Here is a 20704-nt window from a genome sequence, read left to right as displayed (position 1 = left end):
TGTTTTTAAATCTTTTAAGATTAAAGTGTTTATCAAACTAAGTGAAAAACAACCTGTTGTTTTGTTGAAACAACCGATTGTTTTACTCTTAAGTGTTTTTGAAAAGGTTGAAAATTGTTTTGGTTGGTTGACTTGCTGTGATTTCAATCGATTGTTTGTTTGAAAATCCTAACAGAATTCAGTTTTGTTAGTTGAGTGTGCTTTAAATGTTTTTCAACTGAATACGCTCCTGTATTAAATGCTTTCACCAATCTTTGAAAGCTATAAATAGTTTGTTTATGTTTTATAACAAACAAGAAAAACATATTTGATTTTTTTAGTTGTGAAAGATTGCTTTCAAGTTTTGAACATTCACTTTACAACTTTGGTTTTCTCAAGAGAGAGTGAAATAGGATTACATCTGTATTGATTTCAGTTTGTTCTATTAACAAGTGTAATTCGTTCTGAATACTTTGTATTTTCTGGTGTTGTAAGCCAATGAGTGTTGTGTGCTCTTGAGGTTGTCAAGATCAACATTCTTGGTGTGTGCCAAAGGAAGTATGTTTCTTGAAGGGTTCAAGGTCACTTCTTTAGTTGATTTGTGTGTAATCGGTATTTGATTGCTTGGTGGATTGCTAGTGGCTTCTAGGGATTGGATGTAGCTCTTGGTTTAAGAGTGAACCAGTATAAACTGTTTGTGTATCTCTTTCTTCCCTTAAACTCATTTAAATTCAGTTGTTATTGATTTGCTGGTATAAACAACCGATTGTTTCGAAGAAACAACCGATTCTTTTTCTAGTGCTTTGCTGTTTTGTGCTTTATATCTTGGCTAACTGAATTTCTGATTGAGTTTCATACAAAGGATTTTGTTCTAGCTTAAAAAGTTTTCGAAAACTCCCTTAAACAATTCACCCCCTCTCGTTTAAGGCCATATATTCTAATTGTATAATGATGTATAATATTATCTAAGATATTTGAAAGGTTCAACTGGTTTTTAGTTTCAAGAATGACTTCCTTTGCTGCATCAATTTTTAAGCAATCTTTCCCTGTATTAGAATGTTTCAAACCATCAAAACATTAAAAGTTACCTCATCATCTTGAGCTCTCACTTATTAACATAAACAATAACTCTTGCAGTTTTCATGAAATGACTGCCAAGTATCAAGGGAACCTCCCTGTCTTCTTCCATGTCCATCACCACAAAATCTATAGGAAATATGAATTTATCCACCTGTACAAAAACATCTTTAATCACACCATATGCATACTTGATTGATCTATCAACTAACTCTAGTGTCATCCCAGTGGGTTTATCCTCCAAATCACCTATACTTTTCAGCATAGCCAAAGACATTAAATTTATAATAGCCTCCAAATCCTATAAAGTCTTGTCCACAGATAAAAGCATCCATGGTTACTAGAATATAAAACTTCCTTAATCCTTGGATTTTAAGGGAAAGCTTTTATGAATAATAGCATTGCAATAACCTCCAACACTATAGTCTTTTCATTTATGAAGCTTTTCTTCCTTGTCAGCAACTCGTTCATGATCTTTGCATATGTCGACATTTGGTCTAAAGTATCAGTAAATGAATATTAATCTGCAATTTGTTAAGGATATCAAGAAATATGATAAACTATCTTTATTCTTCCTTGATGGAGCATGTGGATAAGGTAAATCCGGAATTAGAGCACTCTTCTTTGTATTCTCAATTTTTTATTTTTTTTTCTTTTCTATATGTACACTCGTTTTTCTTTTTTTTTTTTCTTGCTCTTCTCCCTTACACTGAATTTTTATTTCCTTATCATTTTTCTCCTCACAAGCAACCAAATTGTCACCAATCCCCCTCCTCCTAGTGTACCACTTCTAATTGTAATTACATTGCAATGTTCCTTGAGGTTGGTCTATGTGTTAGCTAAAAACTGACAACTTTGTCACTCTGCCAATTTTCCCACCTCCGTTTCTAAATTTTTGATTGTCGCTTCATTATTCCTTTGATTGGCCTGAGAAGCTTGCATGAATTTCTCCAAGGTGTCCTCAAATTTTCTTAGTCTTTCCTAAATTGAAGGATAAAGTGGTTATTGTTGAAAAGATGTTTGTCTGTTAGATTAACCAACATCTTATTTCCATCCAAAACCTTGGTTCTGATTGCTTTTCCAATCTTGAGACATATTATTTTGATAGTTATTATTGTTGGAAAAACCACTTTGCCTTCCCTGATTACTCATATAATTGACCTCTACTTCAGATTAATTATTTTGATAAGAACAATGACCATTGGGATTATCACTTCCGCAAAAATTACACCTTATTGGTTGAGTCTGACTCTGAGAAGATTGCATAAGTTGTATTTGTTGTGGCAGTTTAGATGTTGTGTCTGAATTAAATACTAAGCCATAATTGCATCTAAAGTATTAAGATCTAGCAACCCTTTCTTTGAAAACCTTGTTTATCATGTTGGGCTTGATAATTTGTTGATGCCAATGCATAAATAATCGTTGTTGCCTATTCACATCAACAATCATCATCGTACCACCAACTGCAGTGTCTAAAAGCATTTTTGTATCAGATCTGAGGTCATTATGAAAGATATTCAGTTGTGCAATATCTTCAAACCCATGATTTGATCATTTTATCAACATCACTTTGAATCTCTCCCATGTTTCACAAAAGGCTTCATCAAATCCTTGTTTGAACATAAAAATATCAGACTTTTCTTTGATGTAATGGGATAGTGGGAAAAATCTTTGTAATTTTTTTTCCTCTACATCTTTCCAACTACTGAGGCTTTGATTTGGATGTGATTTGAGCCATTCCTTAGCTTTTCCTACCAATGAGAAACGAAATAAATGCAGATAAATAATTTCAATATCACCTTATTGAAATCTCATTGTTCCCACTAATTCATAGGATGTAGACAAATGTGTATATGGAAACTCATGTCCATTGTTGTAAATTGATGAGTACTGATCAAATTGAGGAATGCAGGATTCATCTCCAAGGCCTTAGTGGTAGCAGGTATTGAATACTAGCAAAATGCCCTGACCCTTGCTTTATAGCATAATCACCAAGTGTTCTTTTAGGCAGTAATGGTTGCTCTTCAACCATGTTGTTGTCTTCCTGAAAATTTCAATATGAAAGATAGAATTAATTGAAGATTCTTCTCTAATTTCTCATTGTTTTTCTTTTCTCTTTTTAACCCTATTCTTCTAAGCTTCCTTTTCGATCTTTGATTCAAATTGCAATTGGTCTTTGGAAACTTGTCCTCTTAATATCATATAAGACAACTCACTCAAAGAAAGAGTAACTATTTTACGACAAGTATACTGAGTTAGAAGTAATAATTTATCCCTAAGGACGAATATCGAAGCCACAAGAAATAATTAAATTCTCAAGTATAATATTCACTAAATATATAAGACAATATGTAACAGTTTGTTGAAAGGTAGTGTGTATGATGAATTTGTAAGACATTAAATAAAGCAAAGTAAATTATTTGTATGAGTCAATTGGAAAAATTAGGATTGGGGTTCATATTTCTCACTCGTTTGTACTTTTCAAAAGCATATAATATTCAATCTTAATTGATATAGATGCACATATAAAAATCATCCATATCGATTCCTTGCATACAAAATTATTAAAAGAGTCTCCCAAATATCGATTCCTCACATAATTATAAAAAATACTTATCATTACGAAGAAATATTATAAAACAATTAACATTTCAAATCTATTCCTAGCATTCAAATATCTTAAGTATTATCATTTAGGTTAGATGCTTAGAAGTACTTTCTAGTCAAATCTAAGGATCAAAATCATGAATAGTTCAGGCTTTGAGAATAAAATGATAATACCAATTATCAATCAAGAATTGAATATTATAGATAAATATCACCTCAATACATAAGACTTTGAATATATTACTCTCAATCTCAAAGGGAAGAATTAGCCATTCATGTTGGCCATTACAAGCATGGAAAGCAAGAAAAGAAGATCCAAGTTGTTTCTCCTTGACAGCTACCTCCTTTAGGTTTTTCTATCTCTCTCTATTCTTCCAATGATGTCTAGGATTATGCCTCATGCCTTTTACGTAACCTAATTGGGTTTGGTATAAGTGACATCTCACTTAATCAAATTTGACGAGAAAAACCCAACTTTAGTAGAGAGAACTCGCTTAGGCGAGTTTTGGGTGAGTTTCTGTGGAGTGATCTTGCTTGCGCAAGTTTTCAATGTTCCAACTTTGTCTTTTTTATCTTTTTCTTTAACATGTCTATTCTTTTTTAATCCTTAATTTCAGAACTTATAAAACATTCATTTAATAATTTTTATTTTTTTTATATTTATTTAACTTTTATTCAATCATTATTTTATATTCTAATTTAATATTTAAGTAACTATAATTCAATATTTAATATTAAATGAATATCCTTCTTACATTAAATAAATTTTATATAATATCATATTCTTGTTTGTGATTTTATTAGAGAGACGATAGAAAAGGATAAATATATTGTGGGATGTTACCACTAAAGTTTGGCGACATTAAATATATACTGCGGTCACTACAAAAAATTCTAATTTTTGTAAGAGTTTATTAATGGAGGTTACTATAACCTCTTGTAATGCACACACATACTAAGGTTTCCAAAACCCTAGTAAGGCACACACTTAGTAGAGGTTTTTCAAACCTCTGATAAACCTCAACAATTTTTAATGAGTCAGAATAAATATTTTAATTTTGTTATTTTTTCCTTTCTCTTGATTTCTCCTCTTTCTAACCTAATATATTTCTTCGGGACACAATGCTAACTTGGGTTCTCATTTCCTTCCAAATACTTTTCGTCTTCCTTTCCAATAGTTCGACCTTTTTTCAAAATCCACCAGCCCCATTCTCTTCTTTCCCATCTCTTTCTGCCTTCTATTTTCACCATCATTCGTCGAAGTCCCAAATACTCCTCGCCTCGACGATTCCCTTTCTGAATCCATGTTCGAGTCTCTCCCCCTTTGAATTGTTGGTATATTTCACATAATTAAGTTTTCTGAAGTTGTCAATTTAATGAGTTTTCCATAACTAGCTTGTTTTGTTTGACTTGTGTATGATTCTCTTTGTGACTTGTGTTTGTTTGTTACCGATTTCGACATTGTCGATATGGATGAAATTTACGAAGTTCTCGAAAAGGAATTGAAAGTTTGGGTTTGTTTTGAATAGTCATTAGTTTGTTTTTTTTATATTATTTGTTGTTTTATTAATTTTAAAAGATTACGATTAGATTTGTTTAATTAGATGTAACTTGTGATGAATTTTCACTTCTCTATTTTTCATTTTACACTTGTCCACTTTCTAAATTACTCTACCAAAGTAGATAAGTTTCTCTGATCTCCTTTTCTTCTTTTTATTTAATAAATTTCCAAATTGGAATAATGGATTTTCATTTCTTCTGCCTCATTAATGTTGCTATTTCATCTTAGCAAGACATCCATTAATTTTCTAACTCTTCAAATTTATAATCAAAATTCACTACTTCTAGTTCCTCCTAAATCGTATATGCATTACTATTCTTTTATTTATGTATTTTAAGACTGTGATGAAATTTTAACCTACCCTAAAATGTTAATACGGTAATTGTTGCTTCAAAATTGACCCTGGGGTGTCCAAAAAATGGTACCAATTAAATAGCATGCTATAAAACAAGTTACTGGTTGGACATTCTTTTTTTGGTAGAGAGTGCATTTTGATTGGCCATGCTTTATGGTTTTGGTAGGCAGTGCTTATTGATTGATCCTAAAGAGCATCCTATATTCCTTGCAAAGCCTTCTTCAAACTCTCAACAACAAAGAGAAAGGTATTCGTATTATAATTTATTGTCTAGAATTATGAGCTCATCTTAAAGTGTCAGTACTTATAATTTGGATTTTATTATTACAGGATAGCAGAGCTTATGTTTGAGAAGATTGGGCTCACTTGGGCGAGATCCTCTGGAAGCTTCTAGCTTAGGCGAGATTGGACGAGTATTTGGAACGTTTCAACTTTCCATTTTTATCTTGTATATTCTCTTTTTCTCCTTTCATCTCCATTTTTCCCTAGAATAATGAAATTAACATAAATTTAGGAATAAATCATTCTTATTCATATTATAATCACAAAATATGTAAACATGTTTAAATTCATAATTTAGGAGTTATATTATAGTTATTTTATCAATTAATATCCACAAATGCTTTCTATTTTAATATGAAATATTACATAAATATGACACTTATCACTCTTTTAACATATTTGAGAATTATAATCGCTACAGTATAGTGACTTGGCCCACCTAACCTTAGGGAAAGGGGGTAAGATAGTCAAACTCACATTCATCTCCCTCATTGTTGTTCCTATGCTTGTGTGGAGAGAGAGAAGAGAGAAATATTTTAGAGATGTGACTAGTAACGTTTTAAAATATTAATTATATAACACATTAAACTAATGCATATATTAATACTTTACACAAATAATTAAATGAATAAATAAATAAATTAGGGTTATTTATGTTACATTAATATGTATTATTATATTAAATGATATCACATAAATACTATAATGCTTAGATTAATTTATTACATTAATGACATTATTTAATAATTAAATGTATACATTAACTAATTTTCTTATTTTAAATATCACTGCAAGAAAATTATTAAATAAAAATTAATTTTAGAGACAAAAATTAATTAGTTGCTATAATGATTAACTTAGAGACCATTTTAGAGACTAAAATAATTTTTGGTTTCTAAATTAGTTTCTATTATTGTTAAATAGTGTTTAAATTGGTATCTAATTAGCTACCAAGGTTTTAACTACAAATTATTTAGATTCTAAATTTAGTCAATATAGTAAATAATTATTTTTATCTCTAAAATTAGTTTCTCTTTTAATGATTTTCTTGTAGTGTATATTTAAATAATCATTTTAAAAAGAAAATTACTAATAAAATTAAGATTAATCCTCTTTCATTGAACTACTCATCTTTTTTTTCCTATAAAAGGAAAAGATTGATAGAGTTTTCTCATCAAAGTTATCAAAATTTGACCAGTGACAAAAATAATATTTATACCTATCTTTGAATTTTTGGAGTTTAGAGAAATACCCAGCAACATGGACAAAGATGAAGACGACGAAGAAGCACATAAAGTTTTTTAAAGAATGATGAGATTAATCTCAAAATCAAATCAAGGAAGTATACTAAAAGGTAATTCATATAGAAGGTTTTCATTAATTAGATTCAAACCTTTTCTCAATGTTTTGTTTTCTCTTAGTTATTCAACTTAAAAAACATTTTGTTGACAGAACATTGCATTCTTTAGTAATACATATATTGAGTACTATTCACAAAAAAAAAAAAAATTGAAAAAAAAACATGTAAATGAGGACCATACATTAAACATGCAAACTTAACATTTTGTTGGAAATTGGGTTTGTGTCTAGGAAGAGCCAAGAACGACACGAGGATGTTGAGTGGCACAGTTGTTGAAATGAAAGAGTTGATGTATTAATACTATGCCTCAACATTAACAACCCAAGAGACAACATCTCAACACTGTTCATTGGTTTGGGGCTGCTCTGTGGAATGGCCTCAGGGCCAGCACAACACATGATTTTGTCATCTTCTTCTTCTGGTCATAATCTACTATTTTTAATTGTTTTCATTTTGTTTTGGTTGGATTTAAATTAAATGTTTTATTGGAAGGTATGGTTTAATTCGCCAGAAAATATGAGTTTTGAATGGGAAAGAAGGAGTTGGGGTATTGTATGCAGTTGTGGATGATATTGTAAAAGAGACATGGGAAGAATTGGATGGATTTGAGAACGAGTCTTTCTTTTCTACAGTTTTGTTGATTATGCATTTGATAGAAGTTTCAGTGTTAATGACGACATTGGATAATGGTTTTTTGTTATTTATATATTTATAGTTGTTTTAATGATTAACTAAGTGAGATAATTATTTTGTTATCTACCTGTTTTATAATAAAGTTAACCTGAGTTTTATAAATAAATACTGTTAATTAATAAAAAAAATTCTTAAGTGTCAACTTAGATTAATATATAAATAAATAACAATAATATTATATTTAATATATAAACAACACTAATATTATATTAATATATAAACAACACTAATATTATGTTTATTATCCGTTAAGGTTGACTTAACTCATACCATAAAATAATTATATTTAAATTATATAATATCGTGTTACTTAGAGAATAATTCTCCCAAAACATCAAAAAATTATTCTCGGAAATATTTATTGAAAATAATTTTTTTATTTTTATAAAGTATAGTACATTTTTTATTAATAAAAAATAAAATAATAAATTGAAACATTTCAGTGTTTGGTTTTTTATATAAAAGAAAAGTTGAGGCATATCTACTTCATTGAAGATTACATAATATCACCAAGCATGAAATAAAATTTTAGGAAGAAGACATGAAAAAACACTCATTAAAATATAGATTGGTTAGCCAAATTGCAACTAATAAACTTTGTCATAATAATCATACATAAATTTAACCTTACACAAAGTGGAAATTACCTTGGAGAAGAACTTTGTTTGAGTGGAAAAACGTTCTAGAGAGTCAACTTCTTCAGAAGCTTCAAGGGTTGAGGATCGAGTTGGAAATGGAAAATAGTTGGGTTCGCAAGGATAGTGAGTTTTCATAAATTAGGGGTTATATTATAGTTACTTTATCAATTAATTTATATTCACAAGTGCTTTCTATTTTAATATCAAATATTACATAAATATGAAACTTATCACTCTTTTAACATATCTAAGAATTCTAATCCCTACAGTATAGTGACTTGACCCACCTAACCTTAGGGGAAGGGGATAAGATAGTCAAACTCACACTCCTCATTGTTGTTCCTATGCTTGTGTGTGGAGAGAGGGAAAGAGAGAGATATTTTAGAGATGTGACTAGTAACGTTTTACAATATTAATTATATAAAACATTAAATTAATGAATATATTAGTATTTTACACAAATAATTAAATGAATAAATAAATAAATTAGGGTTATTTATGTTACATTAGTATATATAAATATATTAAATGATATCACATAAATACTATAATGCTTACAATAATTTATTACATTAATGACATTATTTAATAATTAAATGTATACATTAACTAATTTTCTTATTTTAAGTATCACTTCAAAAAAGTTCATTAAATAAAAATAAATTTTAGAAACAAAAATTAATTAGTTGTTATAGTGACTAAATTAGAGACCATTTTAGAGACTAAAATAACTTTTGGTTTCTAAGTTAGTTTCTATTATTGTTAAATAGTTTCTAAATTGGTATCTAATTCGCTACCATGGTTTTAACTACCAATTATTTAGATTATAAATTTAGTAGAAAAATTTTGGTAGCTAATTAGATATCAATTTAGAAACTATTTAACAAAATAATAGAAACTAATAGAAACTAATTTAGAAACCAAAATTATTTTAGTCTCTAAAATAATTTCTAACTTAGTCAATATAGTAACTAATTATTTTTATCTCTAAAATTAGTTTCTATTTGAACAATTCTCTTGTAGTGTATATTTAAATAATCATTTTAAAAAGAAAATTACTAAAAAAATTAAGATTCATCATCTTTCATTGAACTACTCATCTTTTTTTCCCTATCAAAGGCAAAGATTCATAGAGTTTTCTCATCAAAGTTATCAAATTTTAACAAATGACAAAAATAATAGTTAAAGCTATCTTTGAATTTATAGAGTGTAAAGAAATAGCCAAAAACATGGACAAAGATGAAGACGACGAAGACGTACATAAACTTTTTCAAAGAATGATGAGATTTATCTCAAAATCAAATCAAGGAAGTATACCAATAGTAATGTATATAGAAGTATTTGATTAATTAGATACAAACCTTTTTCTCAATGTTGTTTTTTCTCTTAGTTATTCAACTGAAAAAACATTTTGTTGACAGAACATTGCATTTTTTAGTAAGACATATATTGAGTACTATTCACAAAAAAAGAAAAAAAAATTTAAAAAATAAACATGTAAATGAGGATTATACATAAAACACGCAAACTTAACAATTTTGTTAGAAATTGGGTTAGTGTCTAGGAAGAGCCAAGAACGAGACGAGGATGCTGAGTGGCAGAAGTGTTGAAATGAAAGTGTTGATGTATTAATATTATGCCTCAACATTAGCAACCCAAGAGACAACATTTTCAACACTGTTAATTGGTTTGGGGCTGCTCTGTGGAATGGCCTCATGGCCAACACAACACATTGTTTTGTTTTAATAATATATGGTGAAAGGAATCCAAACTTAGGTATTTTATCTTCAAGATGAAATGCCAATTCAATAGAGGAACGGACAGTGAGCTATGATGGAAGGGATTAAAGGAGAATAAGAGAAACATTTATTGATGATTAGTAAATATACTTGTGATGTTAATTTCTCAATGTAATGCTACATTTCATAGTAATTATGATTCAAGAAGAAATTATATCTACTATAATATTTGAATTGTTGTGCGACATAACTTTCTTCGTTATTTTGTAGCTGCAACCAAAGATAATAAAAAAGAGAACCTCAATTCCAACTTGAGACATTTCTATTGTACATTTGATTATGCGATAGTAATGCGCTCACTTAGTATCCTAAGTTTGTACCCGTACAGGTTTAGGGATTCCCATATGATAAAACTTCTTGTTTGGATTGCCTTTATGTCACATCAGATACATATGATATTATTTAATATATTATACACTTTCGTATAATTATTGTGAAATTTTGATCATATATTACTATTAATTTTTTTTAGTATTACTTATAAATCACTCCATCATGTATACGATGATAATTACATATTTTCTTGATACCTTGGGATTGTTTGAAAGAGAATGAAGTGATTCCAATTAACAAGGCGGTTGCTACGCAAGGACATAGGAAACCCTATGCTTAGGCCTTGGGCAATACTTATTGCATCCCTTTGTCCCAAATACCTACACCTTGTATTAAGGGGAACATGGTTGCTATTCGGGTTGAAGAGGAAGATTACTTGACTGGTCTTGAGGATTGCAAGACCCATCTACATGGTCGAATTATTCTCTGTAAAGGGAATAAACCTCTCACACACCTTGCTTTAACTAAAAGGTTGCATCTTGTGTGGGACGCTATTGGACCGTGGAAAGCAATCCCTCTTAGGAAGGGTTTTTATGAGTTTGAGTTCTCTTCTTTAGAAGATATGCAGTGGGTTGTCGAGATGGGTTCATGGCAGTTATCTCCTAGTTTCTTGGTATTGTTTGCCTGGACAAAAGAGTTTGTTACATCTACTACGAAGAGTACTAAAACTCAGGCCTGGGTTAGAATCTACAATTTGCCTTTGGAATATTGGAGACCAAGGGTGGTATTTTCCATTACAAGAGGCATTGTTTGTTAGAGTGCTGGTGATATTGATCTTTTGTCCTCTCATCCAAATCAACTTTTGGTTAAACGTTCAGGCTTTGCATTTATAGCCGACGTGGAATATGAATGACTCTCTCCATTTTGCTCCAACTGTAAGATGATTGCGCATGAACATGTTCAATGTCACCTGATTCATGCTCAGGGTCGTGTTACTGGATTTGAACATAAGTTTTCTCAAAAGAAAATTCATGATGAACGGGAACAGGGGAACAGTGCTTCCAGCTTAGATGCTACTATCATTTAAAATCACCAATTTTCATGTTTCTGTCCTCTTCATCTCACAACCTATTTGAAGCCTTTTTCTGCAGTTTGCAAAAAAAAATTCTTTACAAAAAGGACTCCTCAGCTTGATTAAAAACCTTCTCATTTGGAACTTATTCTTCCTAGTTGCTTTCACCAGATTCCTTCACCCTTCTATGTCTAAAAGAGTGAATGGAAGATTTCGTTGTTGTATTCCATACTTATGCATTAGGAGTGGATCCCATCTCCGAGTGCTTATGACGCAAAAAAGTTATGCAAATATTGTTGCTTTGTTGCATAGTTGTATTGGTGAACATGTGATGGACATCTATGTCTATTTGTAGTAGCCACGCTGATGTGAGTTAATTTTAGGATTGCACATTTTATGGGTTACTCTTTTGTTTATGAGTTTTAAGATTAGCATTTATGTTGAGAAACCCAAATAACTCTTGTTTAACCCAATGTGCATTACAGTTTGATGCCACCATTGCATGACATAGTAAAAAATTCTAGGGAAGCTAACTTAACTTTTTGGTCCCCTTCGACCTCACACACATTAAAAATTTGTTCTACCTTAGCTTCCCATCCTAAGTACAAATTAGGTCACATTCCCCACTAAAACTAGGTAACTTTACAAAAGTAAAAGAATTCTTTGGTGGTTGGTGTTGGTGGTGCCTAGTTTCCACATTTTGCATTCTCCATTCTTCTTCTTCTTCTTCTTCTTCTTCTTCTTCTTTACTCCAATAGTGCATATGATACCTTGTAGTGCATCTAGGTTGTTGCCTCATTTCTCTAGCTAGTCTCTCTTGAGTATCTTCTAGCCTTTGCATTCTCTCCACTAGTTGCCTCAACTCCTCTCCTTTGTGGACCAAGCTCCTCTTGGCATCTGCAAGCTCCCCGAAAAGATGTGCCTTTTAAGGAGATTGTGGCTTTGAAGACTCTCCCGAAGAAAAATGAGCCATAATTTTGCAGAAACGAAAGTAAACAATTAGTGAAAATAACAATTTAATGCACTCACTCACTTGTATCACTCGACTATTTAGTAAAGGATGGAAAAAAATTTAATTCACTCAAGGTAGATTTGAACTTAAAAAGGTCTACACTTGGTAGAAAAACTTCAAGTGAAAGAGGTCAAAGCTCTTATCACTCTCTCACCAAAGAACCCCCAACAAAACTAAAGAAAGATTTGAAGACAAGCAAGAAAACATAAATGAAAGAAAGCTAAACCAATTTCGAATTTAAGGGATGACAAAACTTGTAACAAGACAAACATTAAAAGCACTTATGAAGACTCAAAGAAACTTACTTAAACTTTTAACGATGAAGTTTTTAATTTTCTTAGAAAGTGTAAAAGTAACAAGGATTAAGTTCCACACATGTTAAAGCAATTAAGCACAAGATAACCATGTTGTGAATAACACATGATGTGAGTTGATTTTAGGATTGTACATTTTATGGGTTACTCTATTCTTTATGAGTTTTGAGATTATCAATTATAGGGATTAACCCAAATAATATTGCCACTGGACACAAACTTAACCAAGTGCTTAAGTAAGTGTGAAGGTGCACTTGTAGAGGGTAAATAAAAAACACAAGTATGGTGATTATGATGATGAAGGTGCAGAAATAAAAGATATGAAAAGAAGCAAAAGATGATGAAGAAAGTCAAACATAAATAAAAGTATGGAAGAATGGCGTAAGGAAAAGGAAAGAAAATCACAAAGGTGAAGAGATTAAGAGATGCTTATGGAATAATGAATCACGCGACTTTGAGGGGGAGGAGACTCCAAGATAAGTGTGAACAACCGCTACTTGAAGTGCACAAACACCCATGATAAGACCCAATTTATAGGAGACAAAACTCCCTAAACACTCCTGCAAAGTTTCCTTTCCATTTCAAATTCAAGTGTCAAAATACATTAGGCAAAACACCCTTTATATAGAAGAGAATGACTTAGGGAGCAAGAGTGAGAGGGGTAGGGGTGTAATTTGTGATAAACCTTCTAGAAGGTAGGTCAAAGAAACCCTAAACCTATGTGCACATGTCATTAAAGGTGGGTTAGGCACAAGCCCAAATTACTACGCACACTTTACTCAAATTACTAAACACACCCTACTCTCGCTTATTCTTCTATTTGTACCCCGAAAGTGACTCCAATTTATTTACATCAACTTTTAGTTTAAAAAGACCCAAAAAAAGACCATCTGATGCTCTGGCTTATGTCCAGTTCTTCTTTTGTGGAGATCCTTCTAAAGTTTGGTGGGGCCTTGTCTAGGATGCTGAGATGACTGACTTAATTGTGAAGTGTTAATAAAAAATAATATTTAAAATGCTAGTACGATCAAGTTAGGATTACCTTATTCAATAAAGAATCAATGAATTGAATGTGATTCACTAACAAACGGGCCATCAACTACAATTACTACTTAAATTTCCAAAGGGATTTTTTCCATCAGTAGCCAATCCAAGTCTTAAGTTTCTTTATTCTTTTCCAAATTCAGGAAATTCTTTATCAATCTTCTTCCATTGCTAAGAATTAGCTGGATGACGAAGTAGTCCATCACATTTTCTATTATCTGCATGCTACCTAAGGTTTTTAGTGTCATCTAAATTTGTAAACAAACGCTTAAGCCTTGGAATTATTGGAAGATACCAAACGAACTTAGGGTGAAGACCTTCCTTTCTGAATTCATCAATTTCATCATTTTGACCAACTTTAACCTTATAACTTGACAAACCACACCTGGGGCATCTTCTTAAACTTTCATACTCATTTATGTAAAATATACAATTGTAATGACAAGAATGTATTTTTTTATATTCCATACCCATCGGACAAAGTATTTTATTGGCCCCATAATTTCGATTGGGTAATGTATTTCCTTCTGGAAGCATGTCCTTAAGCAATTGGAGCAATTCTGTAAAGATTTTTTCGGTCCATCCATTCATTGCCTTCAAATTCATCAACCTTAACACTGTTGATAATGGTGTGAAGTTAGTTGAACTAGAATACAAAGGAGTCTCTACATCATTAAACATATTTTCAAAAACTGCATTAGCAAAAGATTCTGCTTCCACATCACGAATCTATTGTCCATTGAAAAATCAACTTCCTTCAAAGCTCCACGCACACTTGGCAAGTCTAAGAATTCACCATGCCACGTCCATGTTGTATAATTTTTTAACAATCCATCACACAAAAGATGTTCTCTAATTTTGGAAATACTTAATATCCTTCCATTCAAAGAATTAACACAAAGATACCTTATTAATTGATATTGTTTTTGTTAGTATAAATCCCATTACTTTCAATCCCTAAGCAACACACTCTCTCTTTCTTAGATAACTCTGCGTTTGTGAATAAGAAATGTGCAGTGTTAATGGTGTGGTACTTAAATTAAGGGAGTGAGAGATTGGTAACGGATGAAGAATTTAAATATAACTAAATTGGTAGCAAGCATATGATCAAAACCGATTGTTCTCATAGAGTGTGCACATGAAAAAGGTTAATAGTATACAAATTTATAACTTAAAAATTTGTTACGGTATCATCAATATAGTCTCACATTGTTCAAACGTCGAAGTCAATGACAGTTTATATATTCCTTCCTCCTCCAATCCACCAAGATGCCTTTTAAGGACAAAACTCTAACGGAGAAACGACCTTCAAAGTGGACAATACTTTAAGTGCGATGATTGACTCTAACGATACTATCTCTCGGACTTTAGGTCCAAACAAAATCTTTTTATTTATTTGAAAACAATTTTTCTTTAATATAAGCAATAAATCATAACCTTCTTTTATTTTTTCTTTTTCAATTTTAAAATATTGATTTCACCTCATTTTATACAAATCTTTCAACACAATAAGAAAAGTGAAAATACTGAAATGAGAGACCAGGAGATATGAAGGGAATAAATAAATATAACTACAAGAGGGTTGGGATACCTGATTAAATAAAGATAATTTAGGGAATAAATAAAAAAGAAAAGGGCAGAGGTACAAAATTGAAACATAAGGTGGTGAAGATATATAGAGAGGGTACATACCAATATTGAAAATGGGTTGGAGGAATTTGGTGTTTATGGCAAGATAGATAAACATGCTTTAGAGAAAGGATCTTATTTTACATGTGGAGAACAACTTCATGAAAGAATGTACTATATAAGTATTGGATAAATAAGTTAATATGGAAGAGTTTCTTAGTATGAATAAAGACGATGTTATTTAAATTACTAAAAAGTTTGGGCATCCAAAGAAAAGGTGATATGAAGTCTACTAATGTAGGTTAAAAAAAATTATCTATTTTTTTTGTGGCCCTTGTTTTGTGATAGTCTTTTATGGGGTCTACATTTGTATCATATTAGGTGTTTAGTTCCTATGTTCGATTAGTCTTAGTTTGATATTCCTTCTTTTGAATGGGTTTTGGTTCCTTCCATACTTTTTTGTACTTTTTTTTCTTGTTTAATAATATTTTTTTTTATATAATGACAAATGATAGTTTGATCATGGAATGTCAATTTAACTGAGAAGTCAGATTTCATAATAATGTCTACAAAATTTTATAAAAAAGTCATAAATTTCATTATGAAAAATCAATCAAAGATAAGGGATTCTTGTGTCATCTTACGTAGGTGGAGAGAAAATTTTATACCAATGCTCATAGCAAATGGTTAAACATATGGGAAGCAATGTAGGTATACTTAGAATGGTTTTTATTTTTATTTTTAAGAAAAATACAATAAATATATAAAGAAGTGAGAATAAATATTTTATAAATGATTTTACATGACAACAATAGTATTAGTATATGTATGATTAAATGCACTTTCTTATTTACGTGTTATAAATTTAAATGATTCTTGTAATGGTTAATTAGGATACATGAGTTCTATCAATTAATATTCAAGAGTATGCTATTATGTTCCAAGATTACTCATTTAAATTTCTAAGGTTAAATACGCATAATTTAAATTTATAATATTTATAACAATGTCGTGTCAAATAAATTTCTAAGGTTAAATACACATAATTTAAATTTATACTATTCATAACAATGTCATGGCAAATGTAAGGTAAGATTCATAACTTTTCCTTTAGGAGTATATGGTGATTTATCTAAATGTAATACTCCTATTTATATATAGCAAAAAATTCATTACAAAAAATATGCTTATTAGGATGGGACAAAAAGGGACATTAGTTATAATAAATGGATGCAATTAAACTTTGGAAGCTAATATGCTCGACATAAAAATAGTGGCGGTGCGTGGGACACAGGTGGTGTGTTTTTTGCATGGGCCTAACCTACATGCTCCCCACGCAAAATTTTATTTTATATTGTTTATTTAAAGAAGCATGGGCTTAGCCTACATATTGGCCACATATTTTTTAAACAAGCGTGGGTTTAGCTTACATGTTGTCCACACAAAATTATATTTTATATTGTTTATTCAAAGAAGCGTGGACTTAGTCAACGATTTGGCCACACAATTTTTTAGCAAGCGTGGGTTTAACCTTCATAATTTTATTACATATAAAAATTTAATTTAAATGTGTATATATATATATATTATGTTTACATGGGCTTAACCTACAAATTTTAAATTTTTATTATTATTTATTATTTATAGTTTCAGTTGTAACCGTTCGACCCACGCATTTTTTTTCTTCTTTTTTTTAGTTTATGTTCGTATAACTCACACTTACCCACACTTTATTTAATTTTTTTTAATATTGAAGGCTTAGAGGACACTATTTAGCGTTTACATCATCACCTTCACTTTCTTTTGCAGCTAATTTTTCTTTTAAATGTAGTGTATGTTATGATTGCACACCTTTCACTTTGAAATCTAATTCTGAAATTTGATTTTAATTAAATTAAAATTTTGATGATTATTTTTTACATGATAACAAAAGGATAAACACTTCATATAATTTTATAAACATAATTAGATAGATTACACATAGAAAAGATTATTAATGGAGTTGATGAAAAAAATGTATAATCAAGCTTATCTCTTGCATTATATCGTCATGCAATGAACAATACTAAGTGTAAAATAATCTTTTAATTTCAAAAGACTTATGGTCTTTATTATATGTAGTATTGTCAAATAATTTGTTAAGACACTAGACCGTGTTAAATTCATTTAATGGACGTGAGATTTGTGTAATCTTCTTCGAATACTTACATGAATTAAACCTATGTTATTAAGATAATTATCCTACCGTATTTTTTCATGTAGTCTCCATTTTATCAACACAATTTGTTTGACCACGTTAGGAAATATCTAGGCAAGCATCATTTACTCAAATCTAGTTCAACTGACTATGAAGTTCTCCAAAGCTGATACAAGAAGCTTTGAGTTTGCTTTATCTTGTAAAAAGTTAGATTAAGCATGTCAAACGAAGACTTATGTTGTGTTTGTTTCTAGTCGTTTACTATTGTCGAAGATGGATGTGCGTTGATGGTTTATGTTTGTATCCACTGGTTTGTGTGGATTTGAGAGTGAGAAAATGTAACGAAAGTGTTTTATCCCATCCTCGCTACTGCTGAAAATTTGGGAAGAAAGCCACATAAGCTTGTGTCATTTTACTTTGTTACCGTCAACTATTTTGTTGAAACTGCGTGAGCTTCTGCCATGAACTTTGTGCACAACAATGAAACATTTTAAATTTAGACAGAAAGACACGAGAATAGATTATGCATGCCATTTTAGAGGAAAACAACATTGATTATGTTTTTTTTTTCAAGGGATCAATGTTTTTCCCCCATAATCGATTATCTATGTTTTTTCTTTGGATAATTGATTGTCCCTTGTAGATAAACAATGTTGACCTTATTTATTTATGAAAATCAATATTGTGGTACATGTTATGCATGCCATAATCGATTTTGTGCTATATTTTCTTGTTCTCACTTGGATGTGTTGATTACTTGTAATTTGTGGTTTTTAATTTTGGTTATCATTTTTATTTTTTGCATCAGCATATTTTGGTTCTGATTTTATATTTTTTTTTCTAATTAGATTATTTATATATTTTAACTAAAATATTTGATTAATAATATTTTAATTTAAACACATATAATTTATATTTTTTTAACTAAAATATTTGGTTAATAATATTTTAATTCAAACAAATATTGTACATAAATAAGTAATTTATTTTTTATTTTTAATTAATTGTAATGTTATATTTTTATTAATTAAATAAATAATCATTTATATCAAATTATTTTTTAAACATTTTTTACAATTTCTAATATTAGAATTCATTTTATTGACTAAAATTTTCATTAACTAAAATCTACACAAAAAATACATCATATTTCATTATTCAAGTATTTTTTTTAAAATGTATAAATTTGTAAAGTTACATTTTAAACTTTTTAAAAAAATAAAATAAAAATTCTCTCACAACCATCACATTACTCACAAACTTGAATAAACTTTCCCCACAAGTTCATTCTACATACTTTACCTCATATTCCATTATTCAAGTATTTTTTTTACAAAAGGTGATGGAGATCAAGCCCAAGAGAACATGGAGGCCACTCATCAAGCTCAAGAAGAGGTGGAGGCACAAATGGAGGACGCCCATGGAGGTCAAAGTCCACCTCAAAGGATTACAAGAAGCATGTTCAAAGCCTTGGGAGCTAAAGGACATTTATTTTCTCTTTTTGTAGTGTCTTTAGTTGAAGGTGCTTAGAGGGAAACCTTAGAAACCTCTTTTGTTATAGCATCTTTTAGGTTTTAAATAGGACCTTTAGGGGGGTGTATTAGTAGATAGGTGTAGGAGTAGAATAGGGGGTGCCAAAGTGAAGGAAGGGATCACACCTTCCTTGCTTAGGCAATTAGCGCCGGTTCTAGTGGCTTTTGGAGGGAATTTTTGAATTGTTTAGCTTTCATTTTTCAGCACCTTAGGCTATAAATAGAGGTGCCTTCCTTGTAAATTGCAGATTTGAATTTTATCTAAAGAAACTATACTCAAAATTGGAGTGAGCATTTGGAGAGCATTGAGCTTCTTCTCTAGTCTTATCTTGAAGGACCATGGTTTCCTCAAGTGGCGGCTTCCACACTCATCTAGGAGCATCCATTCTTCTAGTGGCGTGATCATCCAACCATTCCTCCATCTTCATGAGCATTCTCTTCTCCTTCCTTTCTTCTTCTTCAATTTGTTCTTGTTGCCTTGAGTTTTGAGTTGTTTTTGTTTCGGTTCCTTTAATTTTCCAGCACCTATATTCTGTTTAGTTTTTAAATTCTGTTCGGTTCTTTTGTTTTTAAGTTCAATTCTGTTCGGTTTATTCTTTTCCTTCTCCTTTGTTGATTCAATTTGACAATATTTGGTTCATCCAAATGAGTTTGGGATTTGGTACTTGTTTTGGTGAGTTCTTGATCTTAGAACCATGATCCAACTTCTAAGAAAGTGCCTCTACATTTTCCAGCTCAAGGTGATTCCTCAAAGTGTCAAGAATCTTGTTCTATGTGGCTATTGGAATCACATCAAAAGGGTAAATTTGTAAACTTACATTGGAAACCTATTAAAAAAATAAAAAGTCCTCTCACAACCATCACATTAAACTTTCCCCACAAATTCACTCTACATACCTTAAAAAAAATGAAAACAATTAAAATATTCACAACATTTAGGAGTTTGTACTCAAAAATTAATTTTTTCCCCAACAATGTCAAAAGTAATAATTTGTCCCTAAGGATGAATATCAAACCCACAAGGAACATTTTGAATTATTAAGTATAAGATTTACTAAACAGAAAAGAAAAGTAAATAAAGTTTGTTGGGAGTTTGTTATAATGATTGCAAAAATTATAAAGAAAGCAAGTCAAACAGTTTGTTGGTTCAATTTGGGAAAATTGGGATTGGGGTTCATCATTCTTAATCTTTTGTATTTTGAAAAGTATAGTAATATTCTATCCTTTGATTGATGTTGATCTCATATAAAATTCATTTATATCGATTCCTCGCATATTTA

Source organism: Phaseolus vulgaris, chromosome 4, assembly GCF_000499845.2.
Source record: "Phaseolus vulgaris cultivar G19833 chromosome 4, P. vulgaris v2.0, whole genome shotgun sequence".
Taxonomy (NCBI): domain Eukaryota; kingdom Viridiplantae; phylum Streptophyta; class Magnoliopsida; order Fabales; family Fabaceae; genus Phaseolus; species Phaseolus vulgaris.
Note: the sequence above shows the minus strand (reverse complement) of the source record.